Source organism: Zootermopsis nevadensis, unplaced genomic scaffold (assembly GCF_977971745.1).
Source record: "Zootermopsis nevadensis isolate Lab colony 2312 unplaced genomic scaffold, Znev_1.0 Znev_ptg000013l, whole genome shotgun sequence".
Lineage (NCBI taxonomy): Eukaryota > Metazoa > Arthropoda > Insecta > Blattodea > Termopsidae > Zootermopsis > Zootermopsis nevadensis.
Genome location: NW_028259145.1, coordinates 16,572,319 through 16,588,406, shown reverse-complemented (window position 1 = coordinate 16,588,406; position 16,088 = coordinate 16,572,319). Strand labels below are relative to the sequence as shown.

The 16,088-nt window shown below is 39.1% G+C and overlaps 2 protein-coding genes across 2 annotated transcripts in view; one reads left to right on the top strand and one right to left on the bottom strand.

Moving 5' to 3' along the window:
- Positions 1 to 6,159, bottom strand: part of Cad96Cb (protocadherin Fat 4-like Cad96Ca) — a 40,047-nt gene extending 33,888 nt beyond the window's left edge. The window contains exons 1-2 of the mRNA XM_022079823.2: positions 6,142 to 6,159; positions 5,813 to 5,913 (exon numbers count right to left, since the gene is read on the bottom strand). The gene's annotated coding sequence lies outside the window, so the exon portion shown is untranslated. The remainder of the gene's footprint in view (positions 1 to 5,812; positions 5,914 to 6,141) is intronic.
- The window catches only part of LOC110837569 (serine protease inhibitor 88Ea), a 76,852-nt gene that overhangs the window by 34,752 nt on the left and 26,012 nt on the right, over positions 1 to 16,088 (top strand). The gene's annotated exons all lie outside the window — the stretch shown is intronic.

Here is a 16,088-nt window from a genome sequence, read left to right as displayed (position 1 = left end):
AACAGTAAGTGTTTGTTCGACAATGTCTTTGTGTAGTAAAAGAATCCTGTTGCTCAATGCTACCTAACGGAGTTCTGAAAATCTTTGGCTTCCGTATAATAAATTGGATTGGTTTATTCTTCCATACAAATTGCAAAATTACTTACTTAAAATGTATTCTAAGCGTGTAATGGAGGCTTGATTACTTCGATGTACGTATTATTAAAGACTGGTTCTATTTGTTTGAGTTCGTCACTTTATTTTTTCAGACAGCAGCGAAAAAGTATTAATTTCAACAATGTTTAAATTTTAATTTTTAACGTGAACAGTGCATTAAGACATAATTATTCAGCTAGGTGCATCATTGCTGCAAATTACATCAGAGTTTGGACATTTCTGACAGAAACATTGTCTCTTTTGAGGACACCTCTTCGGTATGAGAAATTGCTTAGATTGAACACGTGTGTTTAGTTTAATTGTGTTTTACTCCTTTATCGTCTTCTATACTTTATGTTTATTTTATCTTCTTGTGCTGACTCCGTAATTGGTTCCTGTACCTGTTGATCCAGTAATCACGTTAAAATAAGGCACGGAGTTCAGTTGGAAAGCCAAGTGGCCACGTGGTTCCGTGAGACGTTCGGACACTGGAATCGTGGGTACGAATCCCGCTCAAGACTTGTCCTTCTGTGTTGCGCTATTCTTTGTAGATGGAGATCTTACGACAAGGAGTATTGTCAAATATCTAAGCTGATTCACAATTTTAGAAGTATTTCTGAAGTGGATCAGGCCACAAGGCCCTTATCCATGTTTATTATTATTATTTTTTTAGTTACAAATTAATCAGCGAGCAAACTTTTGGTTCTGTTAATGCGAAGTATTCATTTCGGTGCACAGTGCATGAAAGTTGGGTCACTTACGTTTAACGTTTAAAGAGAAGGGTAAAATTTACAGTAACTTTCTCTTGGTACATCATATGGTGGTTATTGGTTTCACTACAGTAATTCCAGTAGTTACTACCACATTTTTTGTGTGACTAGAAAATCTTCGTTTTGTGTTTAACATATCCAATTCAAAATGAGAGGTTTCTTGTGTTCAGACTGGGTCTCGAGACTAGGCTGTCTTTGTCAGACCAGGATAATGGTTATTGCTTAATTTGGTGTACAACTCTCCTTGTACGTTCCTATCCAAATCATATCATCAATTAATTATGTATCTCCGCGGTATATACGATTTTTAACTATCAAGGCTGCTGAATGAAATCAAATCTTTTCGGTGACTGGCCGCGCGGCCAATTTCCAACCTCTCAGAAATTATATCTGCCTCCCTCATCATGAACTGGAATGTTGATTTGCTAGCTGTTCAAGGGCTAATAGCAGGGACATACAACGTATGTAACGCACAGAGGCAAAAAAATTGCTCACAACTATGGTTCTACAATAAGGTTCATTGATGAAGATTTCTGTCATCCGGGTTGTTGCGATGAATCGCCCTGATGACGGAGGCAGTATGACCTGTGAAACGTTGGTAAACATCTACCATACTACACAGCGCAACAACCCAGAAGACAGAAATCTTCATACTCATCGCCCTGATGACGGAGGCAGTATGACCTCTGAAACGTTGATTAACATCGACCAGACTACACAGCGCAACAACACAGAAGATAGAAATCTTCATACTCATCGCCCTGATGACGGAGGCAGTATGACCTCTGAAATGTTGTTAAACATCGACCAGACTACACAGCGCAACAACCCAGAAGACAGAAAACTTCATACTCACCGCTGTGAAAACCTCAAATCTTACAGGGTCATCGATGTATGAGTAGGAGTGGAGAGTATCGTGCAGTTTACAAATAAGCTTACATGAGAGTTCTTGCAACATACTTCCAGTAATTGTAGGACAGCAAGCAAAGCAACATTTAACAAAAATGGCAAAGATAGCATTTCATTAAACCCCATCAGTGTCACGGTCAACTTGACGCATTCTAAGAAATTTAAAATGTAACCACCGTTCGTGTGAGTTGGCATTTCTTTCGTGCGACATGAATTTTTCTTCTCACGCTTTCCCTATTTGCTTCCCATTCATACCGTCACATTTCTCATAATTATCGTCGTCTTGTTTTGTTTTAAAGTTTGACCAGTGACGTATTCTGACGTATAATGAAATCGGTTCCGAATTAGGATAAAGTCATGCACTGAAGATTGTGGTCTTGTGGGCCGTATAGCTTTCATAACAAGAAAAATATTTTGGTTAGTCTATAGGAATAACAAACCGGGCAGTTAATTTTGTCGCTTAAATCTATGCACTATGCATCAAAGAATTACATTTTAATGAAATGTACGGCAGGCAACGATAAGTAAATGTAACACAAGGAATCAGTGAACCTCAACTCACAAGGTTCGTCTTGTATCCACATTTTATAATCTCCTGTACATTTAAAGTGAATTGAAACCCTGAGAACATAATATAGAAACTTCTGGTCAGTTCCCTACAGAGAGGAAATTACTGGACACTAACTAACCAAGAATCTAGTAATATAATCCGAAAATTTAATGTCGTTAATTTTAAGTTCTGCTATTAGACACATTCTGAGCCAGTCCCATCCATCTTAGATCCTCTCGACTTATCTCTGTTGGATCACTAACATGCAAAGTAAACAAGTATTCCGCGTTGTATCCTTTGGAAGAAATCTGACTCCTAAAGAAATAAGGAAGATTTGTCAAACATACAGGAAACCTTGAAATACATACACAGCTTCGGTTTAAAACTTTTGAAGATTTAAATAAGAAGATATGTAAGATTCCTCGATAAACAGTGAGTGAGGATATTGACTGGATTAAACTGGTTCAAAACAGATGCCCCTGGCGGGATTTAGTTTACGCGGTAATGGATATTCAGGTTCCAAAGAGACACTTCTTTACCACATGAGGAAATGTTAAGTCCTTAAGAGATGTCCTTTGTCTTGCAGTTTTACGTACCTGGGCCATGAAAATTATAAGGTCAGTGTACAGGATCTTGAATAAATTTAATTGAACAAGCAGCTAATTGATTTCATAGGTAAGTGGAACCAGAAAAATGTTTGTTATTGTTTTCTGGTACGCATAAAGGTTGTTTCTGACGCTCGTATGCTATGTATCTTTTTCTTTAACCTTCAGCACTACGTAAAAAATGTTAATAAAACAAACAGAGCGTCTGCGTAACGCAGAATCACCACCAACTACCGTTTCTAACGCCACACAGAGACGACTGTACGAAATGCTAATAACGTTCTGGCGGTGGTTTGACCTATATGTTAAGCGCGTTGCAGTTAATTACAACTGCATAGGCTACTGGCCTTGTATATCACGACAATAAAATGTGCTTAGTTATCATGAAAAAATGTTTTGCGGGTTCTTAAGTTGGACAGCAAGGTCAGCGTGTGTGTAGAATGTGCTTCGTTGCTAGTAATTTTTTAAAATAAAGTATTTTTGTATGAAGGATTTCGTGACAAATTATTCGTCGTCTTTCCGTTGAGACAGAATATGGGATAGTATCACCAAATAACCTATTACAGCTTCCTCCCACATCATTTCCAGTTCGTCATTCTCAGTAATTCTACCATTTAACAATCTGTAGCCTGTGTATTAAGAAACCCAGTGAAATGAGCCCAGGATCATTTCATCTGACAGTTCTGACTTTTATTTTGCAGATACCTGAAACTTGGTCCCTAATTGTGGTTATACTGACTTGGATTCTTTGGGAAGTTCCTCAGTAAATTCAGGGAAAGCCTGGAATATTGCTTTGGAACAGGCCACGACGAGTTCCTATTCAGTCATTCCCGGTTCTCTGTTCATCATTCTTCCGTTCCTCGGTCGACGTTGAATAACCTCGTATTTTAATATAGCATATTAAATAACCTAGAAAACCATCCTTCATGAAACTGCTGGAAGTATCAAATAGTTTCCTATTTGGACAAGGACTCTCTCTTGAATTTATCACCATCATTCTAAGTAGGCTGTTGTTTCTGGCGATAAGATTTCTCTTTAATATAATCATGTATTATATTAATAGAAGGTAATTATTCTTCCTTCGCTTCCGTCAGAAAAGTTGATACGCTTTTATATCTCACAATTTTCAACAATATTTGTACCCCATAAAAGTAAGAAATTTCTTAGTAAGACTTTATAATTCCACAGTTTAGCATTGGCTGGTTTATTTCCGAGTTAATTTCACGGGAGCTTGCCATTGAATTTCTTGAATGCAGACCATAGTTTATTCTCGAAAGTCGAACATCTAAAGTCTGAGAACAAAAATACATTTGGTGAGATCTCATGTTCTCATGGCGGCGAGGCAGTGATCATCTCTAAAACGTCGGTAAATTTCTATGAGACTACACGAACCAACATCTCAAAAGAGTCATCTTTATACTTGCCGCCGAGAAAACCTGAAATTTCATTTAGTAAGTTATTTACTCTTTGCTCTGAGGTTCACTCATCTACCTGATGATGGAGGCAGTAAGTACCTCTGAAACGTCGGAAAGTTTTTAGGATACTACAAGACTCCACTTACCAGAAGACATTTATCTCAAAGTATAATCGTAGTGTTTAATTTGGAGACGTTGTTCCGAAGTGAGCTTTGTCTCTGCGCTATTGTGGTGCCCGTGGTGTAGTTCCGGTGGGAGGAAAAGTAAACAGGCCGGGGGGGGGGGGGGTACCTTCGTTGTTTCATAATGTGAAAAGCATGGCGGCACTATGGCGTCAAAATCCTAACGACGTAATCCCGCCACGTCATCACGCTCTATTAAATATGAGAGAATAGATCTTATCCCCATTAACATTTATTCCAGCTAAATCAAAATTTAATTCATAGTGGAACATACCGTGGCTTCTTCCGTACACTCCACCTCTTTACATCCTTCCGCGTATGCAACACGCATGCTCGAGTAAGCTCAGGAGTTACATCTTAATTACATAGTTCCTTTATTTCGAAATAATGAACAATGAATACGTTAATTTATACTAAGATATACACGTTTTACAGGTTTACTTTCGTATTTTATGAAAAGTTCTGTTTTTCGGTATTACGTAATCCCATCGTTTATAGGCCTACTACGGTGTCTGAATTTCTCCGATTTACAAAGATTACTTTTATATGCATTAATATAAATTAGTGAAAATATACAGGATTAATCCACAGAATGTTAAAACACAGGTGACATTCCAATCTTGCATTCGAAAGATGCCCTATCGGTAGAACATCCGTTCTTCTGACAGAGATCCCTTGCGGTTTCCGGCATTGTTTCCGGGCGAATGATAGTCTAAAATAAGCCACGACCGCTCACTTTCTCATTCTCTCCGATTCAACATTCTCAGACATTTTTTTATCTCATTACAGGCTACATAATTTGTCCAGTCGATACAGCTTGATAAATGAAAATAAGCAGAGACCTACATCCACGCGTACATTAATAAGGCAAATATATAGATATACATATACATGTAACACACACACACTAGAACTGAGACAAAGGAAAATCCGTCCTACCCAGAAACTATTTAGGACCATAGTATGTCTCTTTGATTCTGCATGTTGTACAGCTTATAACAGTTAACATTTGGGATCGTGTCCTTCAGCGCCTTTGGTTTTATCGGTAGAGAGTTTGTGAGTTGGTTAAATTAATAAAACTAATTCAGTTGAGCAGAGTCATTTTTTTCAGATTCTAATAGTTTTTTGGCTAGCCAGGAAACGTCCTTCGTCTTATGGAATTACAGCACTCCTCAGTTCAAAATTTGCCACTGGATTTTGAGGCGGATGAATCCAATCAGATTAGTAAGACACAAAAAATACTTACCATGTACGAAAAGTAGTCCGTATTTTGGAATTCAGGTGGACAAACATTTCACAAAGTCACAACCGACGTGTCACTTAATAATTCTTGCGGCACCCACTGTTCTGTTTACAAAAATATTTAAATTTATAAATAATGTAAAACTATAAATTTGTCGTCTTGTTTCGTTATAAAATGTTTGATTTGTATAATAATCGGATTCATAAAACAATATGGGTCGCAGTTATATAATTTAATAAAACAAATAATACGACCGTTATTTCTTTATACAAAGAACTTTAAAATTCGATATTAGTGTTGCACTCACAGCTTTTGTGTGCATTTGAACTAACCTCCATAACGAACCGCGTGGTTTGAAAGTCGCCGGACAACTGCCTAGTTCCTGAGCTGAGTTACAACACCTGTTCTTAGAGAGCGCAACTGTCGATGTGCTTCACCTGTTTCATTACACGGACGCCATCACCATGGTAACCGACGGTATATCGACCTTATTCCCACAACAATGCTTCACCATGCACGCATTACTGGCATATGTACTTTGTATACTCGGCATCAAATAAAACAGCGTAGTACGAAGATGGCTGTCTTCTGGGTTGTAGGGCCGTGTAGTCTGGTAGAAATTTACCGACGTTCCAGGGTTATAGAAATGGTCTTTAGTTTCATTCACACATGTTTCGAATAAAGCTCATCTTCTGTTGCATTTCGTTAAATTATAATGTGTGATGCTAAATTGTGATTCAGTTAGGAATGGCGGAGTTAACCACGTGGAGATCGCTTTTTACTATTAGTCTGAAGTAAGGAAGAGAGCTGACAAGGGGCTCGTACCTCGTAAACTGGAGTGGTAGTCACTGCTCCACGGAGTCTAATGTTTGCAAAGACCGTTTTCCTTACGCGTATTCTAAAATAGTAATTTTGTTGTCGTTTGCAATATTAATTTCCGAGAGGATAATTAGTCTTTCAGGATGCTGTGCCTTGTGTCGCCCGAATAACGTTTTAACCACCTGAGCTCAACGCCATCCATCCTTAATTCCTTCCAACCTGCCGTACGTGGTCCATCTGTCACCCTGTCTACCCACCAAACTAAACATTTACCTGTTCCATTCATTCAAATATCCATCTATGCTCCCATGAATCAATTAACATTCTAATAATTACGTACAACTTAAAAATAATACTAATTTGGTGTTCCGATATTTAAAATACCATTGTATATAAGATATTGTGCAACTGTACTTTCCTTTTTGTGTTAAACCGTCTGAGGTTATATCGTTCATATGACTTGAGTCGCTTTTAGTCTGATACGTAGTGTTTTCGCAAAGATGCAATTTCTCGGCTTGAAACGCGAGACCACTTCTGTGTTATGATAATCGTTTGCTTTCTGAAAGACGCATCATTGAATATCATAACCTACTTCCGTTCTGTCTCACGTTTCAGTTGTTTTTCCGACCCTGACAAGACACTAGACGCGTGTTTTCGGCGCGTGCCTGACACGCAGGTTGCGTTCCGTTGTTCGATTGTATTAAGGTCTCATGTTGTTTTCGAATATTGTTGAAGCGTGGTGACTTCATGAAGTGATGATAAAATAAAATAATAAACATTTGAGGAAGTATGAGGAAGGCAGTACTGCCTATTTTAAAGTTCTGTCTTCTAATTTTCTGAATAAATCGTAAAATATTTAAATTAGCTGTGCTGAATATGTCTGACATAAATACAAATGCACGCGGACCAGAAGCGGCTTGCAAAATATTGAGTCCAGCCCATGTTTATATGCAGATGTTATAAATAATTACTGCTTTAGTTTATATACATAAGCAAATAATATATATGCTACAACTTGAGTTATTGATGTAAAAGCACGTGTTTATGTCTGTAACCAACCAACTAACAAAGAGTCCTTCTTGAGAAGCCAGTCAAGGAACTCCTCGAATTTTATGAAACTCGAAGGTTCATTACCGCTTTCACAAGAGCCCGCCACCGGTTTTGTGTCTGTGTTGTTCGTATTTATTATGTCAATTGATTGTACCCAGAATTGGGTGTGACGAGGTCGAGTGAGGGTCAACCCAGGTTTAAGTCTTTAAAATGTCTGTCATAACACATCATACGGAGTTCAACATACCCTAACCAAATTAATTATTAGTAATGCTTTCATTATGTGCTTTGACGCGCCATATCTACGAAGAATGTTAAGTCATTGCGAACAATTCGTAAGAACGTACTTAACAATTTCTTAACTGCAGACTGTTGCTGAAAGATTAAAAAGGGAAACACATATAAAAATTTGGTGATCTCATAAGCTAATTATTATTTTTTTCTTTAAGAAAGGGAGAAGTTTAAACATTTTTCAGACACATCCTTGTCTTGTCGAAAAACTTAAAAAAGGCTATTTTGTTTGTCTGGCTACTTCAACTGAAGTCCCAGAAACCCGCAAGTCAAGACAAAAGTACCGATGCTGTTCAGTAATTGAAACCAGGATTACACTTCTGTTATACGTGGTTATTCTGCCTTCCAGTCTGGCCTTCCTTGCAACATTAACGAAGCGTGCCGAAGCTCAGATCCGCCACACAGCAAACTTCTGTATACAAGACCGACTGAAGTGGTCAGAACAAGAGGAAGATATTTTTGTTGTGCTCTGAGCAGAACTTAAATTCTATAAACACGTGGGTAGGAAGTTCCGCAATGTCTGACAGAGCCTTTAGTTTACATAGGAATATGACAGAAATTAATAAATCAGAATGGAAATATTTTAAGACATCGCTTGAAATGACGCTGTTGAGTTCATAGGAGGCCTTCCATGTTTGAGCTGTCGCATTGTTTATATATGTCTAGGTCCTTCAGGCGGACGATAAATTCTGTCTTCTACGGAAGAGGAATGACCATTACTGTGTTCACAAGAGCCACAATTGAACCGTCTTCAACCGGTTGAATCCTAAGGCAAGAACTTAGATTGAAGACGTGTAAGAACAAAGTATTGAGGAGAGTATCTGGATCTAAAAGTGAGGAAATAAATTGTTAGTTTTACTGGGTTTCTGGACTTCGTGCATCTTCTAGAATTTCGAACAGTTCTGGCCGGACAGCCTATAATGCTTTTGTTTTTCCGGTGGAGTATGAGACCTTACGACGGACTGATCACTCGACCAAAGAGTCAAACAAAGTGTCTAACATAGATCGAGTAACCTCCCATATGGGAGGAGGTCAAGGCCTATCAAAGTGCTGCAGAGCCACAGATAGATATAAAGGTGGAGTGTTGTGTGGTTATTATAGGATGGTACAGTGAACTAATTCGAGAAATGAACCTGTTTCACTCTTGCCTTCAAATGTCATTTCCCTTCGCCACACCTGGTGCCGCCTTGCTATGACGTCATAGAAATAACGAAACTTCTGGTAGCACATCCCAGTATTAAATCGTTTCTAAGTCTTGACACTTTTAAGGGACGAGATTATACGCCCAAATGTGATTATTGTGTACGTTGCGTAAAAATCCAGGTTTAAGCATTCACAATACGACATTTCTCGATATTTACAGAGACTAAAATGATGTTACGAAGTGTACAAGACACGCCTTTGTGAGTAATTGTGAAAAGTAAATAAATGTGGAAGGAATAATTTAAGTGTGCCCGGGAGCATTTTTGCACACCTCGGTAAAATGCTTGTGGGTTGCTGTCATGAGTCACAAATTTTTATTTCACGTGACCATCATAGAAATCCTTTGCTTAACTGCAGTAGAAACATTATATTGCATAGCCTATTCATCTTCTGTTGATACTTCACAGATTCACGATGGGGTGGAGTACGAACAGCTCTGAAGTTTCACGTGCATCCCAGTTACAGCGGTGCTCACTCAGTTCAAACATACAAGCATGTCCTTTTGTCTGCTAATCGTAATTCTCACCGGAAGTAGCGAATAGCAGCTGCAGCTTTGGATTTCATTTCGTACTATGTAACATTTTGAACGCTTGCCGAAAGATGGCAGAACGTACATGATGCACTTCCTACTGTCGTTTTCTCGTGGTGATTTTTTATTTTCGGTGAGATGGCAGCACATACGTGTAGGTGATTTTGGTTATACGCGGGTTTGCGTTCTGCAAATCGCCTCGTATTTCGGAAAAAAAGCGCTACCCAGTGGGCCTCCGCGGCAGCTTTTGATGTGGCCGCGGGTAGGATATTGATGTCCTAATGATACTGAAATGGAACCGCGGATAGCAAAAGCGCGTACAACGAGAGTTGCCAGTTTTCAGTTTTGAAGGAGAGGAGATATAAGATTTGAGGTTTTACAGCGGTGAGTATGAAGATTTCTGTCTTCTGGGTTGTTGCGCTGTGTAGTCTGGTCGATGTCCACCAACGTTTCAGAGGTCATACTGCCTCCGTCATCAGGGCGATGAGTATGAAGATTTCTGTCTTCTGGGTTGTTGCGCTGTGTAGTCTGGTCGATGTTTACCAACGTTTCAGAGGTCATACTGCCTCCATCATCAGGGCGGTGAGTATGAAGATTTCTGTCTTCTGGGTTGTTGCGCTGTGTAGTCTGCTCGATGTTAACCAACGTTTCTGAGGTCATACTGCCTCCATCATCAGGGCTATTTTTAGTATGAAGATTTCTGTCTTCTGGGTTGTTGCGCTGTGTAGTCTGGTCGATGTTAACCAACGTTTCTGAGGTCATGCTGCCTCCAACATCAGGGATATTTTTAGTATGACGATTTCTGTCTTCTGGGTTGTTGCGCTGTGTAGTCTGGTCGATGTTTACCAACGTTTCTGAGGTCATACTGCCTCCATCATCAGGGCGATGAGTATGAAGATTTCTGTCTTCTGGGTTGTTGCGCTATGTAGTCTGGTCGATGTTAACCAACGTTTCTGAGGTCATACTGCCTCCGTCATCAGGGCGATGAGTATGAAGATTTCTGTCTTCTGGGTTGTTGCGCTGTGTAGTCTGGTCGATATTAACCAACGTTTCTGAGGTCATACTGCCTCCATTATCAGGGCGATGAGTATGAAGATTTCTGTCTTCTGGGTTGTTGCGCTGTGTAGTCTGGTCGATGTTAACCAACGTTTCTGAGGTCATACTGCCTCCATCATCAGGGCTATTTTTAGTATGACGATTTCTGTCTTCTGGGTTATTGCGCTGTGTAGTCTGGTCGATGTTTACCAACGTTTTTGAGGTCATACTGTCTCCATCTTCAGGGCGATGAGTATGAAGATTTCTGTCTTCTGGGTTGTTGCGCTGTGTAGTCTGGTCGATGTCCACCAACGTTTCAGAGGTCATACTGCCTCCGTCATCAGGGCGATGAGTATGAAGATTTCTGTCTTCTGGGTTGTTGCGCTGTGTAGTCTGGTCGATGTTAACCAACGTTTCAGAGGTCCTACTGAATCCGTCATCAGGGCGATTCAATTCAACAACCCAGAAGACAGCGATCTTCAAGAACGAGATGAATTAATTTACATGCAGAGTTCAGTGAATATTTTATTCGTTGAATGACGGAAGGGGTCTCTAGTTGTTGAAATTGAGAATTAATCTGATGGCTTTTCTCAGGCCTCCGCCTGCATAAGACACTACATTACAGCTCAGAAACGCTGACACATCGTGTATTTAATCCGCACAGATGATTATCCACTTATTTTTTCATAATCGCAGTTAAATTTCCATACAATGTGTCTTTTGCTGTGCGTATTTTCTTCATCCTGAAAGCCGGTCGTTAACCAGAGAAACAATCATTTGGCTAATGAAATCCTGGAGCTGTGGTGGACGGCCAAGAGGAACTTGGACTGAAATTGTATTCGTCTTTTTATTTGACCAGGAATGAAGAGGGACACAAAGTGAGTCATGAGAACAAATAAAATAAACCACGAGTGTCCGTCTGTCTATCCGCCACACCTTGAAGGAAGTTCCATATTGGCGCCATGGAAATAGAATATATGCCTAAATATGTTCTTTTAGGAGTGTGCCCGGTAAAGAAATGAGATATGGGAAATCCCAAGGATTATCATAACATTGCATTTAACTTTAGAGTTTTAAAGTTAATACAGATATACTTCTGAGACAGAGTGTTGAATTTTAAGCTTAGAAATAAAAGTTCTATGTTTCAAGGTACGCATTTCGAAAAAAAAAAACCTCCGGAATCAAAGAATTCAAAATATGACAAGGTCACCAGCAGCTGAGCTGAGCTGCGAGTAGCCGAAAAAGTCTGAAGAACGCGTTCTCAGGATACATCCCGCTTATCTTGCAAGCTAATCTTATGCCAGGTCACGAACAACATTCTGTCTACCCACGCACCAGAAGAAATGGGGAAATATCATTACAACGGTCGTATTGTTTAAAAAGAAAGAAGGAAACCCTTTCAATCGAACGTCACGTTCAACTTGACCTTTGAATGGACCGTGCTGCAATACAAAATGGGAAACACCTAGTGAACCACTGCGAAGAGGATTATGAATCATCATCTTAGTTTCCATATCAATGCGCTTTAAAACCAATCAATTACGTCGACTGGCTCACAGGTTCACGATAGTCTGTAATCTGGCATCTTATTGAAACTGTATAAACCCAAGGTGCAGAACCTTCACTGAGGACTTGGTAGTTACTCAGCCCCCCCCCCCCCCCAAAATAACCCGTTGACGTAGGATCCGAAGGTTTATAGTGAACAATGCAGAAACCAAACATTGTGTCCCATGCTGAGCCAGTTTAAGTCTTTACTGTCACGATCGATGCATCAAAGATATATTTTGGCTATTATTCTTCATTGTCTTAATGTGTATTGGAAATTTAAACTAATTTCGTGATAAGACGGCTGTATTCTGGGTTGCAGAGCCTTGCAGCGATGTACTCATCGCCCTGATGATGGAGGCAACAAGGACCTCTGAAACATTGGTAAATATCTACCAGACTGCACGGCGCTACAACCCAAAAGACAGCCATCTTGGGATTCACCGCCATAAAAACCTAATAACCGAATTTCGTGATAGTTTAAAAAACAATGTTGAACGAAATATGTTCACATTTCAGATATAACAGTTTCTGTGGCATTTTGACCCATACTTTTAATGAGAACTCAATAAGAATAATGTATTATCAGTAACAAAATACCAGTCAGAGCTTTCTAAATGTAGTTACTACAAAAGTTTATAATTTGCTTTGAAGTGTTGCGCATTGTTTTAGGATAAAGTATAAGTACCAAAGTTCCATTTTGAGGGGACCGAAGAAAATCACGTTAAATTTTTAGATTTTGTGTTTCTCGTGCTGAATATTCGATACTTTGCTTCATACGCCCTTCTAATATTTCACGTCTTGGTTGCAGGGAAGAATCAAATTTTAAACACCATAATATGAGATCCTGTTTATGTAATTGTGACCAGTGACGAGTACAAAGTTCTTGGCTGATTCTTGCATAAATTAATATGAATAAAATTTCTGCGGTTTCAGTGAGACCACAAGTCACGTATCACGAACTGAAACGTTATTGTTACTTCGTTGTGCAGGAAACCACAAGTTGTGTTTCATCGCTGTGATAATGACGAGCTCCTTTGTGTCAGTTCGAGTCTCAAACACTGGACTATGATCCGTAGGCTATAAGGAATCTTCCTTCCCCCAGACTAAGAAGTCGGTTCGAAGTTTTGTGATTTGCTGAATAATGGAAGTGGGATCAGCCGGTAATAGGTTATAGCGTAATTCAACATGTTCTTGTCAGGGAAAACGAAAAAAAAAAAAACTTGCAGGAAAAAGAAGAGATTTCCATCTAACCTACTTTCTACATTTCCGGCAGTTCTGTTTTGGATTCTAGGTGATTTTGAAACTTTTTCGTTTTATCATCAAAGCCGGTTTCACATGTTACATAATAAGCCACAACTAGATACCCGTCCCCGCACTGTGAGGGGCCTTTATAAACGGACATTTCTTTTTATTTAAATTAAACCCTAAATTACTCTTGGGTTATTACAGAATAAAATAACAAAAATATAAAAATAGTTATGACCTTACTAACCGTTTATTCGATTGCTACTTTTTCGCTGAACCTTTGCCAGTTACTTAGGTCTATTTATTTATTTAACGACACTGTCAATTCAGATTATAGAGCGTCGAATTTTACGGTGAATAATTCGATACGATATGGAAGGAAGCTATCGTAACTTCATTTGAGGTGCTATCCGACATTTGTCTGGAAGTAGTGAGGAAAACCACGAATAACCTCAGAATAATCGGTTCTGGGCCGAGATTTGAATTCAGGACCTCTTAAAACGAATCAGGAATGTTAACCACACTACCGAGAAATTCGTTTTGTCAGTTGTGTCATGTGCAAGCTTAACACTCGATATATTGTTTTGTTTACTTTGTCCTTACTATTAAAATAATAAGCTTTGGACATTGCTTATGGTTTCAGCATGTCTAAATCTGCCAAATACCATGTGAGAATTAGCATGCATGAATGGCTTGGGACAGACGGTGACTTCGCTGTTTGTATTAAGATGTGTCACAGATTCTTTTCCTCAAGGGACTTGGAGCTCGGTATATTTAATCACCGTGTCACATTTCGTGAAGAACACCTTCTGAATGGAAGACAGGAAAACTGACCGCCGAGTTACCTTGCTGAGTGCTCGTAGTTTAGTCTATCAGTTCTGCAGTTCGAAACATTATCGAGCATTAAAAGATTTATGCACGCCAGAACACAATATGATCCAAGTTAAATTATCCATAACCTCTCGAGAACACGTTCCCGGACACAATATTACGACTCGTTCTTAATTGCAATAAAAGAAACAACAAGATATTCTGGGTACTGATTTGCTGCATATGATCGTGGTAACCTTTGAACTAAGATCTCTTATTGCGGTAAGGCCGAGGAAGGACAGACGCGAAAGAGTATTGTTTCGTTGGTAAAGGTGCAAAGGCACGCCTTTGTACGGGGGAAATTCAAGTTAAAATGAATAATACACATGACTCAAGAAAAGCCCGTATTAGGAAAACTGCACAGAAGTTTTGTCAGATTTAGGTCTTAGCTGCTTAAAATGCATAGTTAATGTAAATTGTGTTTATAAATTCAGTTCTTGCCTCAAAAAAAAACGCATTTACATTATGAATATCAGTCGATGTTTAAGAAAATATCCGCTTTCCTTCTAAGAATCATATGTTTTAAACATTTTATAGACATTTAGTGCTCGTCGTAAGGCCTTATTCTGAGTAAGTTTAATCTAGTCCATAATCTCACATTATGTTTCCTTGAGACCCATTTTAATATTCTTCTCTCTTGTACATCGAAGATTTTGGTTTAAAATTTCGTATAATTTCTTGTATTCTCATTCGTGCTGCATGTTTTGCCATTATCATCCACATTTATTTGATCATGATAACAGTATGTGATGAAAAATACAATTATAATATCTTATCGCAGTCCATACTAACAAAATATGCTGAATTTAATACACCAACTCTCGTCCGTAACAATTTTACTGTTCTGGAGTTCATGGAATGGGAAGTGGCATATCTGCTTTGTAATTGTTATCACATATGAATTGCATTCGACAGATCTCGGTAATCTACACGTACGCTGGAATGGTACGGATCCTAAAGTAGGCCAGGATTCTTTATCCGTGCCACATCCGTTCCAGTTAAGTATTCGCTATTGGGCGCCCCGTATCCTCAGAAGATAACAAAACTTTGATAAATCAAGGATGAACCAGTTTTTTAATCTAAAGGAGTTATTATTTTATGGTAGGCTTAGCAGGACTTTCCAATTAAGTTAGAAATACCCAACTTAAGAGGCAGGTGTTTATGGGCGTGACCTGTCCAACAGGAATAGATTACTGGATTGGTACCCCTGACAAACATTCTCATAACTTCGAGCTTCGGGGGCTACAGAAAGCAAACTTACCTTTAGAGTAACTTGTGTAGCTTTAATGGACTTCCAGCCTGCCCTGTAGATACAGGCTTAAAATATTTAACGTAAAAAAGTTTCTGTCATAACTGCTGCCAGATCGGAAAGGGTGAGGCAGAATGTGACGGACATGTAACATGCGTGGGTAAGATGAGAGATGCATACAACATTTAGTCGAAAACCGTAAGTGAAGAGACAACTTGGGAGATCTAGACGTAGATGGGATGTCAGTATTAACATTGAAGTTAAAACGGTGTAAGGCAGTAGGTTGGATTAAACTGGCTCAGTATAGGCCTCTTAATATATTATGATAGAAAATAAATACGTTCAAGTGCGAAGTTGAATATGAGGTTTTCACGGCAGTGAGTTCGTTATAGCAGGGCGATGTCCTGAAGATGGAGGCGGCATGTACCTGTGAAATGTTG